Below are 21,744 nucleotides of genomic sequence, written 5' to 3'. Positions count from 1 at the left end.
ACGCTACTAAGTGCAAACATGTGCGTATTTCTAGCCGAACTTATGATAACACCGCTCTCTATCTTCTTAATAACCCTCCGTTATCACCTGTTTCATCGTACAAATATCTCGGTGTTCACATAACTCACAATCTCTCTTGGAAAATGCACGTGAGCTATGTGTCTAACCAGGCTAACCGCACACTCGGTTTCTTACGCCGTCATTTCACAGCTGCAGACAGTTCTATTAAGTTTCATTTGTACAGGACGTTAATAAGACCTAAACTAGAATACGCATGTTCTATTTGGGATCCCAATCAAATATCTCTAATTAAAACTTTAGAGTCCGTTCAGAACCGCGCCGCCCGCTTTATTGTTTCAAATTACTCACGAACAGCAAGCGTATCTGCACTAAAGTCAACCCTTGGTCTTTCAGCTCTTTCTTTGCGCCGTAAATATTTTCGCTTATGTCTTTTCCAACAGATTTATTATACTAACCCTATTCTCAAAAATTAGTTACTGCTTCCTCCATCTTATATCCTCGCGCACTGATCATAGTTTTAAGGTAAGAATCCCGCACTGCAGAACCACTCTTTGCTTGAATTCATATATTCCTTGAACTGGAAATGACTGGAACCACCTCCCTGCCTTCATCGCTGCAATCACCGATGTCAAACAGTTCAAGGAAATTACTTTTGATTTTGTATGCCCCTCCTCTCGATAATGCCTCCGGGTTTTAAGAGTATTGAAATTAAATAAATAAAGAAATAAATAAACAAAATCCTCAAAGAGAGACGGGACAGAGGCAGGCGACAACACAAGTCGGGGTTGTCGCCTGCCTTGGTGTCGGGGTTGTCGCCTGCCTTGGTGTCGTCCCGTTTTTGCGGGTTTTGTTCTTTATAATCATTTATTTAAATCGTCGAACGGAAGAATTTTTTTTAGGATGAAGCCACCACGCCTAATTCCTAGTATTGTCTAGTATTGCGTCCACCGTAGCGAGAATAGAACAGGTAGGGCAGCGTTTTATTATTCCGAATAGTGCCGAAGGAAGATGATGAATGGTGGCCGGCCACCGAAACTCAATTGTTTTTTTTTCTGCAAAAGACCTCTTTGGCCCGGTAAATGACCTTCTTTGGCAGTGGTTTATGTTTCTTCAGCACGATACTTAGACCTCTCTGATCCCCGAGACCATGGGTAATACATGGGGGCAACCACTGTTTATATAAAAGGTCGTCAATCGATGTGGTACCGTGACATGGTTACTTCACGTATCGCGCCAAGCTCTGTTATAGCATTACACAAATTTTGATAACAACTAGGAATTTTTTTGCTGTAAACTGTGCACACGGCTTCAGGAAACACGTGCGCTACAACATGCTTAAAACAGTGATTTACACCGCTGTTATGCGCCACTAGTATTGGTTTTGGAGGTCTGTCAGGTATAAGAAACAGGCAAAACTCTCCTGTGCTTGGAGCAACGAATAGAAAAGCAAATTCATAATATGTACGTTCAAGGTACCCCGGGGCATGTCCACTCAAGTTCGGCCGTCGTTAGGCTATTTCAATCGTTAACTTCTAAATAAAAAAAAATTAAACGTCCAGGAGCTTTTTGCTGCCGGTGGTTTGGCAGGCGAAGAAGTCTACATGTTTCTGCATGATTGGAATTGGTGCAGAACTGTCTTCTAAACCGAAAACAAATGCAGTGGTCCACTTACAGTAGCCGCACATATGTCTGGCCCCACATGCCCAAGTACCAGTCCGCATGGGGAAAGGTGCGCTTCCAGTACTGGTACATATTGTCAGCGTTTCTGAGATCCCGCCAGTAATCGGGGGTGCTGTCGTAGTACATGTTCCAAATGTCGTCGGGTTCCTCTGATGGTGTTTCGAGAGACAGACGAAACAAATCACAACCTGCTCTCCAACTACGTTACCTGTTATCCTATGCTACACCAGATACCTCGCGGCGAAAGGCACGTAGACCGCTGTCCCTCAACCAGAACGTCCAGGCCGGTTATTGCGCAGCACATTGTGAAATGGCTAAACGCCGGCTGTCGCTACGTTATCAGGATAACCCCTTACGACTCTGAGTGTCGGCGGCTGGATAGATTAATGAGGTCCGGTGGTGGTTAATGTTAAATTTTAGCAATGCAATCTAAATAACTACCTAGTGCAGCTCAAGCACAGCCTTTGTCAAAAGTTTGGAGCCCAGGGGGTTTGCTTCTGAGCCTCACTGTGTGGTTCGTGATGCATCTCCAGCGCTCCAAATTTCCTCTTGGTAAGAAGATTTCTGGTTCTGCCTCCTTCATTGGACAGGACTTCCCGGAATGCTTCAGGAGTCCGACTGCAAGGCTAAGAAGTAAACCCCCTGGGCTCTAAACTTTTGACAAAGATTGTACATTTTGCAGACTCTGTGAAATATGAACAATCGAAACACTGACAAATATTATTGCGTTTTGTCAGTCATAGCAGAAGCTATAAGGTCTCTAATATGCGTTATTTTTCGAATATTTCTTGTTTTTTGAACGCAGGTTCTAAATAACTATACCCTGAACGCAAAAAGTCCCTCAGCTCATCCAGTACTTGCACTTAATCTAAACGATGTTGCAGCCCCCTTCATGGCGCAGTGCTTTTAATGAGCTAGCATTAGAACGTCGACGTTGGAGAAATCGGTCCAGCCGTTCCCCTGAAGCCTCAGTTGTCAGCTCTCAAAGTGGAGAGAGGATGCCTGCGAAGGGAGCGTCAAAAGTGGGAGGCGCAAGAGACAAGGGAGCTGGCGCCGGTCGGTGGCCGAGAGTGGAAATGGGATATGGCGGGGCACAGCATGTGACGCGGTCGTCGAAAGATATGATCACGCCACCCGCTCGCACGGCCTTAAACTGCCTCTGGCAGCATCTGCTCCGTCTGAAACAAACTCTAAAGCGGGCGCATATTCGTCCGCTTCAATTGCATTGATCGTCTATAAATTTATTTTCAAAAGCTTAAAAAAAATTAGACAAATCAAAAGGAGTGTTTTCTGTACCCCTTTTTTTCTTCCTGCACTGGAACCAACATTAATGGATATTAACAATGCTAATCGTTTAAAAGGAATTGCGTTTTTCTTCCTAATTAGCTGAAACTTTTTTCCATCATAAGCAGGCGGGCCAGGGCGACCATGCAAACATCCTGAAAAAATGATAGCGATATAACTCTGTTACACCGAATCCTCGCGCGACAGCTATTCTTAGCTCTACTGTTATTTTGCCGTTTCTTATTCCTTCGCTTAACTTGTTGCTTGCGGCCGGTTGCTATGTGTAGTGGGATTAAGTACTAAGTTTTAAAGTTTTAACCATTTAATAAGTTGTGCTTCTTGTTTCGCTCAGATTTTTACAAACGTCGCCTTGTGGTCCGTGAAGTAGTTAGCTATGGTTTCCAGTTCGAAACACGTCATCTCTGCGAGGATCACTCGTAAGGCCAAAATTGGATCCCGCCTTCATATTGGGTATATTCATATTAGCCTCGATACTGGTATTTGTTCAAAATTTGAGGTCGAATTTCGGGGGCGGGGTTGGTCTAAATGTGGGGGGGGGGGGGGGGGGGGCGGGATAGGCTAATGTTGGTAATGACGGGGCCAAATTTTCCGACGCCATCACATTGGCCCAGTCAAAGGTATCCTTCAAAATCTGACTTGAGGCCGTTGCTATGAAATCGCTAAGTCCTAATGTCACTTCAATGTCAAACCTACATTCCGACTATAACTCGAGTTTCTGTACTCAATAGAAATATCGCTCTAAAATGGCCAGTGGCCTGTGACGCTAATCTGAAGGCCGCGCAAAAGTGTCCCTTAGTACTCACCCTTGAGCCTCTTGCGGCCAAAGTAGAGTCTCTTTACATCCTCGATTTTGTGCCTTTGGTAGTTGAACGTCCGCATGTAGACGTAGTCCGTGCACTGGTGTTGCTTAGGCAACCTATGTTTGGTGACGTACTCGAAGGCACATATAAGAGTGTACCGACCTGCAAAAGTGAAGAGCGCACTGTGGCGTAGCGCTGATGCTACTGCAAGCCGTTCAAGGGTGCTGCGAAGACGACAGCACCGTCTGTCGTATCATCTCTTTCAAGCATGATGGTAAATTTAAGACTTATTATTGCGCACTCACTCAGGGAGCCCATATGAACAGTGAGCACACGATGGAAGAGACTAGAGGTAGCGTTGGCCCCAGTGTACGGCCCACTGAAACCTAGTTGCAAAGTCTATAGACTAATACCGATGTGGAGGACGTTGAACTGAATCGGTTGTTTGTAGGACGATTTCAAAAACTCTTACGACGAGAAATTAGGAGTCAAGTTTCTGACATATCCAATAATAAGGGCTCCCCGTTTAGCTCAATATTACGCGCACAATCAATTATGGCTACGATGTCTGAAGGAATCTGTTAGGGGAAGCTACAGTTGTACATTTATGGCTAGTTTATTTCTAGGTGGTGTGCCGATTAGACAGAATCATTGTCAGCTGCTGTCAGACGAGGACAAATGGCCAGTTATTGATTATTCATATAAAATACCTTCTTACGTATTGGCGCGCGACGTCTGTATACTTAATTGGTGGGCGAAAGTTAATTTAAGAATGGCAAATGCCAATATAAGTGCAACCTGGTAGTGACCAGTCAGAATAGCGTGCGGGACAGCCGCAATACTGAGAGATTAAGCGAAAGACCTCTTTCCGTAGCATCGAAGTCACAGCGCCATAATGGATGGATGGATGGCTGGTAGATTGGAGCGTTCCCTTCGAAACACGGTGGTGGCAGTTACCACCGTGCTCAGCTTTTTTTCTTTACATTTCCTTAAGTTTACCGTCAAATTTAAGGGTTTTCTTTTGAATTCTGTAAGTCTTTCAATGCTCTAAATTTCTGTAATTTGCCGTTTCTTTAAATATATTTTTTTAATGAAGCACTTCTAACCTCTCAGTTCCTTGCTTCTCAGCCACCACTCTTCCAATCGCTTTTTGATAACCACTACCGAAGAATCATTCAGATCCCCTTTGTTGTCTCTAAACTCTAGACCCTCAAGGAGGATGACTGCATCCACCGAAATCTAGATGGATATATCGTAGTGTTCTAGTATACGATGTTTCGACACATTTACCACATAATACAATATGCCATCTTTCTGTAGCTTCGCAATCTTACACCCTGGTCTAGCCTAAAACAGTAAGGCACTGCCTTTTGATTTATCATAGAACGATTGTCCCGATTTTCTTTTTCTAAGTATTGCATCCTTTATCCTGTTTTCTCTACATTCAAGATTAGCTTACGCGACGTCATGCTGCGCGTTCCCTCTTTAAGAGAGAGTCTGTTCAGGACAGGAGCGAGTCTGTCTAGCTATCCGTCTGGGATAGCTGTAAGCCTAATTAGTCGCTTCGTGAGAAGAACAAGGCAAGGCGTGTCTTGCGTTTGCAGTCACTATACAGTCTGCTGTTCTAGCGCAAATTCTCAATAACAGTCAGACGGGATACCAAGCTTACTTTCCTATAGCTGCGTTTCCCTGAATCAACCGCAACAAGCCATAGATTTAACGGCGACATATTTTTTCATTGCCTCCTGCATGCCCAGTGATCGTTCAGGCATGGCTTTTATAGAACCAGTCACTAATAGGAAAGGAACTGGACCGCTATTTTAATGCCATCATGTCATAGCAGGCCTTGAATCGCCAAGCCGTTGATCTGCCTTCAAGCGTAAGGCTGGTTTTTCATTGGCGATGTTTGTACGTTAAGTAGCCGTGAAGGTTAAATAGTGCTTGGTGCATGTATCGGAGTTGGGCCTAGTTGTGACTAATAGAGGAATCTGTCGTAAGCTGTCATGCCGAGGAAACAAATAAGCTTCTGCATCCCACTGTATTTATAAATGGCTTATGACTGGCTGTTTTCAACAATCTCTTGTGTGTTGAAGATGGGATATTTGTGGAGCATTCGGACGGCAAAACGGATGATATTGTGACGAAGACGAAGCTGGCAGTGGCTCGGGACGGAGTGCTCGCGCTAGGCCAGCGGCCATTAAATCATCTCTTGCTCATGGTTCACCAAGTCTCATTTTTCGGCTGGCCGCCACGTAACATTTGGTGGAGGTGCGGGGGTCCCTTCATCGCCATCCTGGTCCCGGAGCTTCGGTGTCCTGCGTCTGCCGTGGACGTCGGCCTTGAGTGCCTGGTCCGCGCCGCCCGGCCATGCCCCAGCCCGCCTGACCTGAACCGACCTCGCCGCTCACCCCAGCCCCGTCCCCCACCCGGACCACAAGACACGACGACCCGAGACCCAACCGACCCGAGACCCGACCGACCCAAGACCCTGCCCACACATGAAGACGCCGCCCCCCTGCCCCTGCCGTCCGGTGCGGCCACGGACCTCGGCCGTCAGCTCCTGGCACCCTCCGGCCCGGATGCTTCGTGGGCCGGGACTCATTCTTTCATCGTTGGCCCGGATGCTTCGTGGGCCGGGACTCATGCTCTCATCGTTCTCATCGTGGCGGCCAGCACTGCACCATCTTCTACATCCTGTTCAACCCCCCACTCAAGACCATCGCCATTTCGCCGTCTGTTCGTCACCGATCGGGACGATCGCTCGGAGGCCGCGGGTAGTGTGACGAAGACGAAGCTGGCAGTGGCGCGGGACGGAGTGCTCGCGCTCGGCCAGCGGCCATTAAATCATCTCTTGCTCATGGTTCACCACGTCTCATTTTTCGGCTGGCCGCCACGTAACAATAGTCCTTTTTTTATGATGCTGAGTACATTTATCTGTACAGGTGATTTGGTGGGCATAATTCTATAACTTTTTGTGCCTTCCATCAATGGGCAAGGCGCCGCTACGCCCACGTTATCACCTGGTTCAGGCAGTGTGAGGGTCGGTAAATAATAGCAGTAAGTTGCGCAGCATGAAATATATTAGGAATGTAAGTGAAATACTTACGAGGTGGCTTCCCTGGCCTTGATGCTGCAAAAGAAAAATTATTCCTGTGTTGCCAAGTCACCTACAAGAGCGAGCGAAAACCAGCCCTCCAGAGCAGATAAATATACATGTAAAGGGCTGATGCAGATAGAAAAGAAATATAAGTACTGAGAAACAGGCTGCTCCAGCAGTAACTCAGTGACTTTGGCGCTTGGGTGCTGGTACCAACGCTGCGGGTTCCATTCCTTCCGCGGAGGTCGTATTTCTATGGAGACAAAATACCATGCGCTGTGCGATATCATCGCACGTTAATAAATCCTAGATGGTCAAAATAAGGCGGCCTACTCCATGGCGCCACTCATAGCGCATATCTCCCCTCGGACCGTTGAATTCCGTGTATCACATACTGTACCAGCGCGCTTCTCTCAGTTCATTCCTTTTTACATTATTCGTGGCACCAAGGGATGCGCTAAAACATATAACGCAGGATCGTTACTGGGAAGACCCTTTCGTGAACATGAGCAATGGGAAAAAAAGCTTAACCAGGCTGTATGAACAGCAGAAAACTCCGTCTATCTCTTTCGGAAGATTACATTTGGAAGAAAGAAATTTTTTTACATCGAGCCACAAAATATTGTTCTGGAAAGCCCACCACCTGCAGAAAGCATACTTTGTGCAAGTTTGCGATTCGGATACAAAGGAATATTCCAATTTCAGTCGGTCACACGCGCACACCTTGGGAGATTCCGAGAGCACGTGTCCGTACTTAACTGTACTGTGTAAGGGATGTATAATAGACGGTATCCGCATATGTCAAACCTTCCACCGTTTCGCGGTGCTACCAAGCTTACGGGTAGGTTTGTATTTCGCCTCGAATGAGTGTGCACGGCTCACAGTAGGAGCAACGATGGCGCTGGCAAGGGTTCAAATGAAGCGGATGCGATGACAGGGCGTGAGGTTCCGAAAACCTTCAACACTGCGCTATCGCTCGCTACACTAACCTCTATCAAGGATTCAATACATTTAAAATCGGTGAGAGACTTGGAGACCCCCGAAAGTGCGCTTAATTGGCTTTACGTGGCCAGACAAATTCTTCGGCGGTTACTGTAGTAGCGGCGCCAGCAATTCCGCTTTGTTATCCCAATACAGTACTCAAACGAAGCTAGTATCCACATTCCAGCGTCCCGCAAGACGTTCACCAGCTACTTAGCAAATTTTCTTTCGGCGCGAACAGTCTTACACAAGTGGCAGTACAGGGGAAGTTTTGAGAACCTCACTGCTTCGGCGTTCGATCAATTCTTGAACAGTTCGAACAAGTTACGTCTACAGTAAAACGTGATAAAAGTTTTGTGCAAGGGCATGGAGCACTTCTGCCATGCACTCGCCAGCCGGCCGTGACGAAGCTCTATCCGTGGTAAGACTATTTCGATCTTATTTGCGGTCCTACGGTAAGTGGAAGGAATGTGATCGATGGAGGCGTGTATCACCGACATTTTGTTCCTGGACGAGTTCTCATGTGTGTTTGAGGGTCCTTCTGGATTCTGCTGCATTAATTGACCTGCATATGATGCCCTTGGATTGCGTTGCCTACCACATATGTCATAACTGCAGCCCTTTCCAAAGCAGACATTGAACCTTATTACGTAAGCCACTTCAAACTAAGCACTTAGCTGCCTGGTGAACAGAGACAGTATACGCCTGCACGCTATTCTCTATGTTGCAGGAGATACTGAGCACTTAACGTCCATCGCAGATGGCTAGCTTGCCACTTAAATGACTGACCGCAGTGTCGGGGAGGACTTGTAGTGATGATTTAACCTACTGTTATCCAAACAGCCATACTCGTCTCACCTAACTCAGTCATGAGGGCGCAAGCTTCCCCATCCAGCACTGCGCATAAAGATCATATGCGCCTCCAGTGGAAAATGTCGGACAATATTTTTGGTTTGTTGATTATTTGGGAATGTCGCAACCAATTTCATGTGCACCGTGCCATTGCCTGTCCTTGCTATACTGAATGAATATAAATGCATCCATTGATCAAGCGATAATTGCTCACAGGGGCATTGATTACTTTTACAGATATTGTATCAGGGGCTTAATATCCAGAACCTTCACGCTGGTTATGAGAGGCGCCATAAATGTGGTTGCCCGATTACGTTTGTACCTAGTTGGTTTCCATAACATAAGCTCTCTCATTTGAGTGCTTAGGGGTAGTTTTGTATTTCGCCTCGCATGAAAAAAAACTACCAATATTCAGACCTGAGACTTACGGCTGTTCACCAAAAGGCCTTAGCTACCGGGCCAAGATCAAGGCTCATTACACGTTTTCTTTCACATGCGTAAGAAGAAAATGTAACTGTTGTATACTACACCTAGGCCTCACCGAATTGGGCACATTTACGTTGCAGATTCGGGGTGGCAGAGGCACAGACGGTCAATGCCTTTTTGACAGGTAATTAGGTTGATTAGGAAACGGGCGTGTACCATATGAAAGAAAGAGAGTTCTCACGTTCTCCTGGAAAGGGCGTTGTTGTCGTTGTGGTCGTCGTCAACGCTGTTGACGTTGTTTTTGTGGTGGTCGTCGACTTTTTGGTTGTACTCGTTGCCTTAGTCGTCGTAAGCTTCGTCGTTGTCGTTGCCTTAGTCGTGGTGCTTGTAGTAGTTGACGAAGCAGTCGTTATGGTCTGCGTTGTGGCTTTGGTCGTTGTTGTCGTGGTCATAGTACTGGTTTTCGTCGTAGTCTTTGTGGGTGCCTTTGTCGTTAGTTTTGTGGTCACGTTTCTGGTCGACAATGCGGTCGACCGAGCTGTAGACCTGGTCGTCTTCACGACCGTAGGTTTGAGCGTCAACGTAGGCTTCATAGTTTCCGATGAATTCCTCGTCACGGAGGTGGAAGGCACCCGTGTTTTCGGCGGTTCCGCTGTCGATTCCGTAGATTTCACAACTGTGGCCTCTTCTGATGCAACCGGTCCTCCTTTGCCTGCGAAATAAACGAGCGAAATCGAAGCTGCATGAATGTCCCAATGATCCGCACCATACAACATAGCAATAAACTCCATTCATCTTCTGATCGGCGCCTATTCGGCATTTTACTGCTTGTGAAGACCTAAAATATACTCTTTACTTGAACACGATCTCCTTTACAAGTAGAGAAACGACGGCGGGTAAAGCGCGATGTGCCATTAGTTAATGGCTGTCACACACGGCGTGTGCGGATAATTCAAGTGCCCAGGTTTTCGGGAGACGGTTACAAACACTTTTCTACAAAACTTCTAGTGCGCATGAAGGTATAGCTGACGAAGGAACACAAATAAAAAGCGCAAATGAATGTCGTGACAGCTCATTAACCATGAGCATCAACCATGATCTGAGAAGGCTCACTGTGTTCTCGGGAACGAAGTGGTACTCTGTATAAAATGTATAATATGTGCCTCTGAGGCAGAGGCTAACATGTCACAGACCTTTCCTCCCTGGGCGTCGCCATATTGTGCCCTGGATTGCTGTGTGCGCCTGGCTCTGTGATTTCTGTGCATGTTGTAGGTTCACACAGTAACTTATCGTCCATGCACATGCCCAATGAACGTTTCGTAGCGCAAAGTCAACCAAGATTCCAGCAAGTGTAAGGGCGACATGGCGTGAAGTATTTGAAAGCGGGAAGAAAGGCGGGGCAGGGTGTGACAGGTATTGTACATATTTCCTTATCAGTTCATTCAGGCTGTGTGCAAGCATCCGCCACCTCGTCCTCACTTTCTTTTTCTGAGCATATCTCGGGCTGCGAGGCAGCTTCAAGTGTTTTGCTGGGCTAATTGAAAATTATTTGCGAATAGATCCGAAAATGAAGACACGGAAATAGAACACAGTGGTGACCCAGCCACAGGCTAACGGTGATGTCGAAATACCAAAGCAGAGATCCATAAAAACAGGTTCTGTCGCTCCGAGGTTTTCATGTAGTCAGAACTTCTGGGGCTTTAAGGAGTTCTTTAATACTTAGTGGATGGTCACCGCTATTGTATTACGTCCAGTTTATCTGCTCTACAGTCACTCTCTTCTGTTTCAAACAAGCCTACTCATCAAATGGCATGGGTGTCAATTTTACTTGAACTAATACGACATATTCAGACTCCAGTGCACAAGAAGGCAGAACAACGAACAAACAGATAGCTAAGTAGGAGTGGTCTGCTAACCCCATCTCTATCAAATGGTCAGCAGTACGGGATTTTGCGCCCATCTAGCATTTCCCTTCCCAGTTCTGTTAACTTCCCATACAGACGAGGTCAATAATGTGCGCCCATCCATGAGGGTTTTCAGCGGTGCGTAAAACAATGGCTGTAGCGCTGTGTGACCCAGCACTATAATTTGTATACAACTTGTTCACTGAACTACGGCAGTTGTACTAGAATTTAAACTCGCCGTATGAGCGGTTGTTATATAAGACGTATATAAAAAAATATAAATGATAGATGAAAGAAGAGATAAGGCCGCCGTATCATGCTGGTCCTGTTGACATCAGAATGAGATATTTGGCTGTTGGCTCCAGCGTTGCAACTTTTCAGTGGAAAGTAAGCTTTGCAGCTAAACTTCGTTCTTAAAGAAGGACTCAAGAAGCAGACTGATGGAGAGCAAAACAAGTGCATGAACATAAACTATTAAACTACCACCCACATGACCGTACGAGGATATCTTCGCACCTTAGAAGAAATGCCATTTTTGTAGCGGCGGCTTCTTGGAGGATCTGTTTTATTTTCCCCATCATCCGATTCAAAAATCGCGGGCAGCGGCTACGTCACTGGTGTCCCAGAATAGACTACCAACCAGGTAAAACTCTCCACTCTCCCCTACATCCCACCCCAGTGCATCCAATAAAGTTTTTACCACCACCACCCACGATCCACACGACACAAGCTTAGGAGTTGATCCAGGTGCAAAAAGCTTTTCATGTCCCTCCTTCGGAGCTGCACCAAATTCCCTGGAGCAATGCGTGTACGCAGCTGCGACTGCTTTTCATTGACGTTAAGTGCTGAGTGTTAAAAACCACAGCTCATTGCTCCTTTTGTTCATTTTGCTCATTTTGTTCCTTTACTCACATAGCCCTGTACTTGCCTTCCACACTACTTACCTCCGTGCCCGCTTCCGCCGACGGTAACTTTTGCGTACTTGGGGGACTCGGTTTCTGTAGAAAAACGATCGACCGAGAAATGAAAACAACGTGAGATATTGGTATATATTATCAGAAATTAGGCTCTGTGGGTCATGGTTTGCAAAGCTCAAGAGGACCAGATGACAAGGGAGTAAAACAAAGGTGTACAAACACAGTGGTACCTTTTAAACAATGATTTTGGTGGGAAAAGGCGCAGTTTATACATGCCTTATTGCATGACACAACAGCTTTTCTGCTGTGTTTTAATCATGCGCCTATTATGGCGCAAATAGAAACATTTAACTGGATTTCTTGACTGCAAAGTAAGTGGGCTGTGCTGGCTTCTACTTTCATACCGACAAAACCATGAAGCCAAAGGAATCATTTTATTATTGATAGCCTCTATGAATATGTACACAATACAAAAAAAGGGAAGGATCAATATCAGATGTTTGTATTGCATTGTAACAAGTCTAAACATCGTAAAACTTTTCATAGTGCTTTTTTATCGGACTGAAAGAAATTGGGACCCACCTGAAATTATTCAAGAGGAAAATATGTAATTCGGAGAAGAGCTTGCGTCAAAATCCCATATCTTTCTATGTGTGGCAAGGAAATTGCTTAGCTTCGCTTCCGCTGTAACACGCACATGGCGTTCGGTGTCGCACAGATAGGACATATGTGTTTTAATTAAACATTAATGTCGTGTGTTAGCGCTTTGTGTGTCCACTTCTGTCAGTCTTTTGTCTCGGGGTGAGACGAGAGGTTTGCGTGATATTAGAACGCATGCACTCATACTGAATACATATACATTGCACATAAACACACACACACACACACACACACACACACACACACACACACACACACACACACACACACACACACACACCCTCCCTCCAGACACGCCGTTCAGTAATATACAGGTAATCGCGTGGAGACGACTCACCACAAACTGTTCCCCATGCCCGACCCTGGCGAACCTATGTTCCCGGAGACAAGATCAGACGAGTGTTCACACTGCAAATTGAGAGGGTCCATCCACCCTCTGGGAGAACCGAAATTCTTCTGGAAGGGCGCAAAATGTCGCCCCCAAAGAATCCTGGGAGACCCTCCTGAGTAGTTCGGACCCTGAGCTCCAGCTCCACCTCGTCCGACTGGCTGAAGAGGCCGCCAGGACACACGACCTCCCGGCCAGCATCTAAAGCGATGCCTCCTGCCTCCCCTGCCTAGTTCCGAGGGGGGTGGGGGATGCATTTGTTGGACAGTAAAAGTTATTTTCTCCTTTTCCTCTATTACCGTTTTTGCTATCGTAAAAAGCGTTCCTCACTGCTTGTCTATGACAGTCTTAACTGTCTGATACGATCTACGGAAACACGTTAAATGAAAGATTTTGCTGCATATCAGAAGAACGGACCACTACCTTCAACATCTCCAAAGATTATCTTAAAATATTTCAATTTTCAAAGTTTTGCCCCAGAATGTTGGACATGAGTGTCCGTGTCTTCGACGTGACACGAATTAGGATCCCAGGTGTCTAGGTGGACCCATTAAAGCTATGGCGTCAAACCGTTTAGGCGAAGTTTAAGTGTCCCCTAAAGTTTTCTGTGTCTCTAATGTTGCTACATCGCCACTTCGGGCACCCATAGCACCATAGAATGGCGGAGAAGCGGGGCTTGTTACATCACGTGAATTGATTCTACACGTCGCTGTATGAGCTCTGGTTAGAGTTCTCGTGATGCAAAATGTCACCCTCCATAGCCATAAGTAGCCATCAGCTCGACCTAAATACCGAGTGCTGCTTTTTTTCCTCCCTAATCTGAACTGTTTGCTTGCGGGTTGTAGTGATAACAAAGTATACTTACGAAGAGATACTTGCCCTTCGCCGCCTGTAAAAAGAGCCGAAAATTTTTAGACTGATGCTCATTAAATATATGTCTTTTGGGGAAAATCCAGCTCCTTCTTTAAAGCCGCCGCCATGCAGCGTTTCATAAAAGTGTTGTAAATTGTTAGAAAGTGCAAGTGTTTGCTATCTCTTATTAAAAATTTTTAGGATTACCTGTTATTAAAAGTGTTATTACAGCATTCAAATCAAACTTTACTACCAGTATTGATGTAGGACACATTGAGAACTAAATAATTTGAAAATGAAACGGTGTCGTAGCTTGGTAAAAAAAAGCTGTTTATTGTTTATGGCATAAGAGATCTAAAAATGGAATGAAATATTGTTTGACCGGTGCGTAACTAAGTCGGCGATAGAGCATAGAATGTGGTAGGTTCTTTCCCCTTTAGGATATGCAGCTTTTAACACAGCCGGCCGAAATGGTAACAGCCTGTTGGAGTTCGTAAATATTTCACTTAGGCACAGTGCATAGGCAAACAACGCGAAGCGCTAAGGGTTGCAAGGGGACGCTCACGTGCTGTCCAGTGGTATGGACACCAAGCGATCACCCCCCAGGGTGCACTAAAGCAATTTTGTTTGCGACCACGCAAACACCGAATTTTGCTGGTGGCTGTATCTACTGCAGCAGTGTGACCTAATCCGTCAAGTGACCAGGTACTTATGCCGGCGTCAGCAACTAGTTAGTTTGGACCGGCGGACTGATTATGAAAACAGTATAAGGAGCATCTGTCGAACGGGACAAATGACACAGTGCAATGAAAGGCTCTTCCGTTCGGAAACAGCTGAAATATGTTGGTACTGCGCCGATATCTACTGATTTGAAAGCGTGGGCAATGCACCCAGCCCAGCACTACGATCGGCAATGTGATATCAGTAAGGCCAGGCGCATGCGTCATGGAGGTCAAGCACTGATGACCAACAGTTTATTTATAAACGTTACAGGGACTGGTGGCCACTGATTACCAATAGCGTGTTTTATACACTTACGGAGTCTTCGCTTGAGTGGTATTCGACCACTGGATGCCAAAAATGCTAGAAATTTCTGTACACGCATACAGCCACGTGTCCACGGTGGCCAGAGTTCCCGTCAAGCCACACCCATTCAATGCGAGTAGCATGGAACACAGTTTTTATGTACATATACCTCTTCCAGTTGTCGAAGGTAGGAAGAGGCAGCTGGACGGAATACCTTTTTATGCTATCTCACGGCATGAAGATTGCACAGCGACAACCTCATTAACCGCAAGTGAATATGGATACGCGAAATAAGGTGGTTGTTAGGTTATATGCAAAAGCGGCTGGCAACAGCCATTCGCATACCCTCTACTAGGGCAGTTACACGCGAAACAGTTGAATCACTTAACTTTTACGTAATTGACTTGGGCGTTGAAGAGACAACACGACGTCTGAGGGAGCCAAAGCCACGTCGCCGCATCTTGTCTATTATTGTTTGTTTATGCGCGGCCATTTACAGTCTAATGATACTACAATCGCACCTATGACAGAGATGAGTGCCGCTGAGCACTGAACGTAAAATTATGTGTATTGAAATGGGTACTCCTTTTGCATGCAGGGTAGGACATGTGCACGATAAATCTCGTAAATCTAAAGCCTCATATCTGCAGCGCTTTGCTGATTCATGTTTTCTTCAATGCTCAAAGAAAACCGCTCAGCTTGCTGTGGAAATGAACCACCTCGGACGACTCCACAAAAAAAAAAATTCTCTGCCAACACTGCCTCAGTGCTCGATTCATAAGCGTTATCTACGGGAGCTTCAAGCGTTTACTGCGGTGTGCTCAGCAAACGTGGAGGGGACGAAATCCAAACATCCGCGGACGTTTGCTTTCCGGCAGCATCCCTTATAAGACACAAGCAGCGCCATCTACCTCATAAATTTGGCACTACTTTTGCGATTTACAGCCATTAACGTTATGCCTGCTATATTGACTTGACATTGCAGTTAATAAATTTTATAAACGTGCTCATCCCAACAAGACGAATCGTTTGACACCATCCGGAACCCCCTGCGACAAACGGTTCGGCAGCAATGGCCGTCTGAAAGTCCTCGGAATGTATGTCTTGGGGGCGGAAAGGTCATCTTTGCGAATCCCGCACATATTTTCGGCTCTATCCCAATTAGTAATTTTATCCTTAGGAGCACCCCTTGGAACATTCTGCGTGAAACGGGTGGCCCGCGTATTTTATGCAAATGGTGGTCCCGGGGGGTTCCCACTTCGATGGCCGTTATTCTGGCACATATATAATGGATCGAAAGTATAGCCATCAATTAAGGCGATAGGCGCCCACTGTTGCTATGTGAAATATGAAATAATGTGGTCACGTAGTTTCTGTTTTGATCAATTTGACCTTCACTGCAGACAGACGCGTCCTTGAAAAGTTTAAGAGCTCACGCTCTTAAAAAAATTCCAGGAAGCATAAGTTCCGCCTTAAAGAGCGGAACCCGACAGCGTGTTACAGCGTTGCCAGGGACTCCGCGGAACGCCCATTCGGTGCGACGCCTTGCCCGTTGGACAATACGCTCGGAGTCTAGAAGGCCTCTGAAGCCCATCCCCCTCCCTAAGAGATCACCAACGGGCTGCAGTGACGCTATACTCCCTGAATTGCCCTTTGTGCGTCACCATTCTAATTGTGATTTTCGCGGAAAGAAAGGCGGAGTAACTGTCTCACATATCGATGGACACCTTAACCACGCCGGGAAGGAACGGAGAAAGTTTTGTAATGAAAGAGAAAAGACCGGCCGTACCGGAGGTCTGCGTCTCCGTTGGCGTCGTATTAAGGCGGAAGCCTTTAATGCCTCATCGTCGGAAGCGGAAATTGTCGACAGAAATGTCACGCTTTTCAACTGGTCGAAATGGTCGTGACGTCACAGTGCGCGAATTTCAAACGGGTCAATTGTACTTTGGCTAGTAACCATGCAACCAATTAAAGGGATGATATAGTGATGCTCCAAGTATATGGGACTGAGGTTAGTTAACTGCTTAATTGATCAAGTAGCCTAATTAGCCTTTCTAGTCAGACCAGATAAATAAATACAACGGAGTAGAAAATTGGTCGAGTTGGGGAATCGAACTAAGGCCTCCGGAGTGCGAGACGAGCACGCTACCACTCCGCCATGCCATCTCGATGGTTTGGAATGAACAAAGGCGCGTCCAGTGAATACGGTCTTTTCGTTCACTCCCATCTTTCTCCCTTCCCGTTACGGCGAGGTTCAGGTGTCCACCGAGGTATGCGAGACAGATACATTTCCTTTGCTCCAAAAACCAATTTACCGACAAGCAAGGCGTAGAACCGAACGGGCGATGGCGTTCTGTGGACTCCCTGGCAGCGCTGCAAGACGCTGTCGCGTTTCACTCTTAGAGGCGAAGCTTAACATCTTAACAACACAACAGTGACACAAGCAGCAACACCGTGCTTAAGGCTTTCGCCTACCGCACTTTAGGTCAACAAAGTGCCTCCTGAATTTTTTGTTCACCGTAACGCCACACACACGCGTACATCACAAGCGCTTGCGCGGTACAGGTTCCATGACATTGCAATGGTTGGCACTCGCGCAAAACATGACGCGCAAAGGTCCGAAGTGGCCGTGAAGGGTTCAACCAACGCTCGCACAGACAGGGGCGAAACCGTCGTGTTATCACTAGGATCGCGTTCGAACCATTCGACGTCTCCAAAGGTTTCGTCTGTCTGTCCTCCAAATACACAAGCACTATGCGATGCAGGTGCACGTTAAAAATGCCAGGTCACCGAAATTACCGAAGCCCTCCATTACGGCGTCCCTCATACCAGGAGTCGCTTTGGAACGTAAACTCCACAAACAAATAAACTTATAAACAAACCGAACACGGTCAGAACACTACCGTACCTCAGCGCAAGCTATTCGAATTTACTTTCATCTCAACAGCATTGATGGCGCTGCGTTTCACAGCTCATGGCAGTCATATAAAATTCTTTATAGAGCAGAGCGCGATTTTCACTGTATCCTGTTTTAAACTTGGCATACTCTTATTTACTCATGTACGCATCAGTACACAAGGACGCTTCATGAAGTCGAAGACTACGATGCGTCCACTAGGTACCATTTTTATTCACTCCTAACCAACGAACATTCGTAGTGCGTTAGGAGTTGGCTAAATTGTTCTGTGTACGATTTTGTACAGTGTTAGTGTCCGCTAAGAAAAAAAAACATTCGCATTGCGTTCGGCGCCTGCGCTCCGTGCAATCTTAAACACTTCGATTCCCCGTATCTCCACAAGATCGTGTTTCGTGTTACAACGTCAAGGCCAACGACGCCGACATCGGCTTTTCTGCGACACTAGCCCCTTAATCCTATCGCGTTAAAACGCGTACTGTACTCACCGGCGTAGACGTTCGATAACATAATGAGCAGAATAATCATGATGATGAACAGGCCGAGTATAGCGCAGCAGATGAGGGGCAGCAGCTGGTTCGGATATGAGTCATCCTCAGTCTTTCGCTCCCTGCATCACAGGGCAGAGGAATATCACCATGAGTTAGTGTGACTAGAGAAAAAATTGCGAGGACACTTTTGCAACTAAAATGTTGAGAGGCTAAAGCCGAGGACACTACGCCGTGACGACTTCCGGGGATGTGACGTCACACCGATCCCGTGGCTATATCGGTACCCAAATTAGTATACATTTTTCGGGGATCTTAAGTGTTAACTAGGGTTAAGTACACATTTTTCCATCAGATTTGACACAAATCCGACGTTTTTCCGACCATTCTGTGACAATTGTCACTATGCCGTGACGACTTCTGGTGGATGTGGCGTCACACCGTTCCTGTGGCTATATCGACGTCCGTGCTATTCCGACGCGATTTTGATATGTTTGCCTATAATTAATCACCTAATTAATCTACCGTCATCAAACTTGGCTCATAGGTTCATTTCCTGCTCTATCTGAAGGAACCATTGGTTTTCTTCTATCTTTTTTAGTTCCCGAGGTAAACGCGTGTGACACCCTCTGCTAACGGACGACAGTATGAGCCATTAAAGGCTTTCGCCTTAAAATCTCCTGACATGTGACCTCCTTCTTCCGGTTCCATATGTTCAGAGTAAAAGCCTTGTTAGCGGGCTTTAGTAATGACTGAGGCGCATTCTGTCTCGTCTCCTCTTGCGCGAACGTCTTTGATGGCTCAGAGGTCCCAAAAGCCCCTGCAGCTGCCTGTGCCTGGTTCATTGGCCCCATCTGCACACGCGGACTGGAGGCCAGCGGTAAGCGGTGACGGTAGACGGCATACGTTGTGTTTAAGCTCTCACCATCCCTCTATCTCCATACCATGGTGGGTTACGGCAGCCCATTTCTTTTTGCTTCCACGGTTGCCGCAACTGCAGCTTTTTAACATGGCGGAGTCTGTTTCCAGCCCTATTAAGGTTACTGGATTGAACTTCCAGTACTTACTCGGGGGAACTGTGGGAGCTCAGCATAAAGGTCTCCTCTGAAAATAGGAAGAGAAATTGTGTGACATCTTATGGTCGCGAACGCAAAGACAGGAAGTGTGGAGAACAGCGGCAAAGCTCTCGGCGACTAGGGGTAAATGCACAACGAGGCGCCATTACACCGCACCTTTAAAGTTGCTCACAGCGACGATCACATGACACCACGCGAATATTTTTGTCTGTTTGTTACGGTCGCAGCAGCATGTGTACACTTGCGCGAGCTTAGCGAGATCAAACTCAGTCACGCGACGTCTGCGACTCTCCACTGTGACAGTGCTTTAAAAGGCATAGTGTCAACAAGACTCGATGTGAACTCACAAAAAAGGCAGCTACGTTTGCTCGATTCGTGACTGTCTTTCGATTCCCTTTTTTTAGCAAGACAAGCGTACCGAATTGATCAAATCTGGTCAGACGATGTCTGCGAATTGCCGCTGTGACCACCCTAAATTTCCAAGGGTGCTTTTCAAGCATGCCTACGACCGGCGGCAAGGCACGGAGAGCTCGACTAAAGCTCTGTGTACTTCTTTTCTACTGCAGAGATTGTTCCACCCACGAACAAAGTCTTAAAGTATTTTTTTTTGCACTCTGCAGTCAGCGCTCCCAAAGACTCCACCGACGACGAGAAAAGCTGCTTGCTGATGCGCCTGTCTCACAATGCATAGCCAGCATAACAAGCGACTGCAGCCCTACAAGCAGCAGAAAAAAAATATGCGTGAGCTCCTAAATAAAAGCACTCATCTGTAATGTCAGTAGTAATTGCGACTTAATGGCGCTGCGGCTATTGAGGTTATAATGAGCCGAAGGCAACGTGACGCGAGTTCGATTTTTAATGGCGCCAACATCCATAAATATAGAAAGCCGTGGTTCATCTTCGAGAAAATATCTAGTTCTAAATGAGATGATTTTCAAGGAAATCCTCCTAAAACAGTAGACTAGTCGCTTTATCTCATGTCATGCACACGCAATTATGGCATGCGGAACTGAAAGCGCTCGACATGTTGAGCGCGAACACACTTATTAGGACTGTAAGTCCAAATGTCAGGCACAGTCGCACCCTCCACAAAAACAATCTCTATGTTCAGACCTGCTTAATCCTTCAAAAGCCGTAGCTGTTTCCAATTCTTAGCAGGGAAATTACGCTGCCATTTATCTATTTTCAATCGCGACTGACGCGCACACTGTTTCTGTTCAATGACTAAAATCACATAATGGGTTACTCAGCTTTCATGAAAAGCTCGCCTGGAGGGCATCTGCAATCTAACTATGGCTGGCTGCACATATAGCACAGCTTCTTCATTCGGGCCCAAGGCTGAGATCATTGATTGTCGTCCCCAGCTACCCTTCCGTGGAGAAAAAAAATCTCTAGCTGAGTCACTAAATTTTTGGGAAGCTAAAAATGATTGAACAAAAGAAGATCTAGCTATTAGGCTGGCAAACAGCTTGAGTGCCTAACTAGGCCTACCTGTGAGGACGAAGCCCTCTTTGGCCCCGTTGCCACTATGAGTTACAAGCTAATCACGGCAACTTTGTACGCATCTAAACCACGGGTCCCTGGTGTACTTCCCTGCGAATTAGCTATCGTGTTTTCATTACCCCGCAGGGGGATAGCAATACTAGAAAAATGAGGCCTACCAAGCACTTAGCACTGCATCCCTCCTTTCAAAAGAAGGCCTGTGTTAACTTGCGTCCCACTCAGCGTAGGCGTGGAAATATTAGAGAAAGCCACAGCGTGCGCTCACCTTCCGCCATCTTGTTCCTCCTGGTGCAGCGTCGGACGCAGGCTGGGAGGCGAATAAACGTTGCTGGCTACCGCGGAGCTATGGTTCTTCTTCTGCGGCGCTTGCTCCCCAAAGACACGTGACACGCGCCCATGACAGCTTCAGTTCAGTCCTCTTCTTCAGTTGGATTCCGCTTTGCATTAGCCGATGCTGGGGGTCGGGTATATAAGACGGCCGAACCAGAGGAGGGTGCTTTCATCCGCACAGCCATGAATATGGCCCTTGGCTTACACGTCTACTCCGAAATCAGCAGATTGCTGCAAAAGGCATGCATATTACAAGTGCCGAGCTTACTGAAGACCATAAAATCAACTACCTCAAAAGGCTTCAACGTACCTCTACTGGCAGACATCATCATCATCAGCGCGACGACGCCCCCTGCAATGTAAATGCCTCTTTCATGTCTCTCCAATTAGCCCTGTCCATTGCCACTTGCGGCCACCGTATCCCCGCAAGCTTTTTAATCTCATCTGCCCACCTAACTACAGGATAGCTACGTGTGGCTATCCTGTAGATGTCATGGACTCTGTACAGCGCCATATGGGACGTT

General features: G+C 46.6%; 1 pseudogene across 1 annotated transcript in view; it reads right to left on the bottom strand.

The window, feature by feature from the left end:
- LOC149347176 (uncharacterized) overlaps nucleotides 1-21,165 on the bottom strand; it is a 53,897-nt pseudogene extending 32,732 nt beyond the window's left edge. Inside the window, exons 1-9 of the transcript XR_016282569.1 lie at nucleotides 21,156-21,165; nucleotides 19,379-19,445; nucleotides 18,312-18,433; nucleotides 13,897-13,920; nucleotides 11,991-12,064; nucleotides 9,404-9,533; nucleotides 6,913-6,936; nucleotides 3,810-3,968; nucleotides 1,694-1,850 (exon numbers count right to left, since the gene is read on the bottom strand). The product of XR_016282569.1 is annotated as an uncharacterized LOC149347176 (transcript). The remainder of the gene's footprint in view (nucleotides 1-1,693; nucleotides 1,851-3,809; nucleotides 3,969-6,912; nucleotides 6,937-9,403; nucleotides 9,534-11,990; nucleotides 12,065-13,896; nucleotides 13,921-18,311; nucleotides 18,434-19,378; nucleotides 19,446-21,155) is intronic.
- Between the last annotated feature and the right edge of the window lie 579 nt (nucleotides 21,166-21,744).

This window comes from Amblyomma mixtum, chromosome 4 (genome assembly GCF_055824585.1).
Source record: "Amblyomma mixtum isolate Tamu chromosome 4, ASM5582458v1, whole genome shotgun sequence".
Lineage (NCBI taxonomy): Eukaryota > Metazoa > Arthropoda > Arachnida > Ixodida > Ixodidae > Amblyomma > Amblyomma mixtum.
The sequence above is the reverse complement of the archived record's forward strand: the minus strand, read 5'-3'. Positions and strand labels throughout refer to the sequence as shown.